The sequence below is a fragment of the Neovison vison genome, chromosome 11 (genome assembly GCF_020171115.1).
Source record: "Neovison vison isolate M4711 chromosome 11, ASM_NN_V1, whole genome shotgun sequence".
In the NCBI taxonomy this organism is placed as follows: Eukaryota; Metazoa; Chordata; class Mammalia; order Carnivora; family Mustelidae; genus Neogale; species Neogale vison.
In genome coordinates, this window is record NC_058101.1 from 214,052,122 (window position 1) to 214,054,712 (window position 2,591).

The window sequence follows — 2,591 nt, forward strand, 5'->3', positions numbered from 1 at the left end:
GAGCCACCCAGCCACGGAGGGCCCCTAAGAAGGAGCTCCGAAGACTGCAGCAGTGGGAACAGCCCCAATCCCGATCCCTAGCGGGAGAGATACATCCCCAGCGCCAGGATATCCGCCAGCCCAGGGAACTCCATCTTAGCAGTGCCTGCCTCCCCACACCCCGGGTGGCCCCAGAGTCCAGCCGTTGCCAGTCCCTGCCTGCCCCCAGCCCTTCCTCCCATTCCACCCCCTCCGCTCCATGCAGGTACCTAGTCAGGCTCTTCTTGTGGCCCATGGTAAAGGATGTACCCCCGCCCACCCCCAAAAGCCAAAACAAGTGCTGCTTGGAGGAGTAACGCCATAGGTGGAGTCCTCGTGGTCCATCCCTCTCCCTTCACAGACCAGGACCTCAGCCCTACGTAGGCCACTGGGCCTCGAGCACCCTCCACCACTGCCACTGCCTCCGTCGCCACTCCTTGAGCCTCCACAGCTGCCAGTCTCCTGAGACCAGCTCCCACTTGCGCTGCCTCAACTGAGTGCATGTCAGGGAATGTTTGCTCCTTGGGGGTGCGCAGGCCTGCTGGTGATCTAGTGGCCCAGTGAGGTGGAGTGTGTGATTCCGGCAAGTGGCGATGGGCTCCAGAACCTGCAAGTCTGCCTTAAGGGGCTGTAGCGGGGACCCAGTCCAGAAGCCATTCCCAGGGAAGCAGTTCCCAACACTGAGGCTTGCAACTGCCAGTGCTACTTGCTATGCCTCCAGGCTTGGAGTGCCCTGGGAGCCAGCGGGCCTCATTCTTTTGGCCCCATTTCCCCTGCTCCCTTCTGCTCTTCTGCCACCAGGAGCTTTGGAGCAGCCTCTCCTAAAGTTCTGGCCTCCTGCCCATACCCCAGGCTGAAGCCCCTTCCCAGGCTCCTGAGGCAGGAGAGAACTGTGCTGACAAAATAAAGACAGCAATGAATACCCTGGAAAGCTGAATACACACGTGACAACACAGAGACCAAAGGCTTAATTACACGTGCTCCATCAGACCCTGTCCAGACACCAGTGCCCTGTGTGGGGGGGAGTCATTCACAATCTCTCTCCTGCCTGGGACTACTGATTTTAATGATGGCATGCCATGTTCTTTTGAGGAATTATGTAATTTTCTGAATGAGTAAACTGACAAACAGTACAGTCAGCAGTGTTATACTACATATTCTCAGCCCATTTCCAGGGCTCAGAGGGTTAAGCATCCCACTCCTGACTCTGGCTCACTTCATGATCTTAGGGTCCTGGGATGGAGCCTTCAGACTATTAAAATGTCTATACTGCCTAGAGCAATCTATACTTTTAATGCCATTCCGATCAAAATTCCACAGGCATTCTTCAAAGAGCTGGAGCAAATAATCCTAAAATTTGTATGGAATCAGAAGAGACCCCGAATCACTAAGGAAATGTTGAAAAACAAAAATAAAGCTGGCGGCATCACCTTACCTGATTTCAAGCTTTATTACAAAGCTGTGATCACCAAGACAGCATGGTACTGGCATAAAAACAGACACATAGACCAGTGGAACAGAGTAGAGAGCCCTGATATGGACCCTCAACTCTATGGTCAATTAATCTCTGACAGAACAGGAAAAAATATACAGTGGAAAAAAGAGAGTCTCTTCAATAAATGACGCTGGGAAAACTGGACAGCTATATGTAGAAGAATGAAACTCGACCATTCTCTTACACCGTACACAAAGATCAACTCAAAATGGATAAAAGACCTCAACGTGAGACAGGAATCTATCAGAATCTTAGAGGAGAACATAGGCAGTAATCTCTTTGATATCAGCCACAGCAACTTCTTTCAAGATACGTCTCCAAAGGCAAAGGAAACAAAAGCGAAAATAAACTTCTGGGACTTCATCAAAATCAAAAGCTTCTGCACAGCAATGGAAATGGTCAAAAAAACAAAGAGGCAACCCACGGAATGGGAGAAGATATTTGCAAATGACAGTACAGACAAAAGGTTGATATCCAGGATCTATAATGAACTCCTCAAACTCAACCCACACGAAACAGACAAACACATCAAAAAATGGGCAGAAGATATGAACAGACACTTCTCAAATCAAGACATACAAATGGCTATCAGACACATGAAAAAATGCTCATCATCATTAGCCCTCAGGGAGATTCAAATTAAAACCACATTGAGATATCACCTTACACCAGTTAGAATGGCCAGAATTAACAAAACAGGAAACAACATGTGTTGGAGAGGATGTGGAGAAAGGGGAACCCTCTTACACTGTTGGTGGGAATGCAAGTTGATGCAGCCTCTTTGGAGAACAGTGTGGAGATTCCTCAAGAAATTAAAAATAGAGCTTCCCTATGACCCTGCCATTGCACTCCTGGGTATTTACCCCAAAGATACAGATGTCGTGAAAAGAAGGGCCATCTGTACCCCAATGTTTATAGCAGCAATGGCCACAGTCGCCAAACTATGGAAAGAACCAAGATGCCCTTCAACGGATGAATGGATAAGGAAGATGTGGTCCATATACACTATGTAGTATTATGCCTCCATCAGAAAGGATGAATACCCAACTTTTGTAGCAACATGGACGGGACTGGAAGA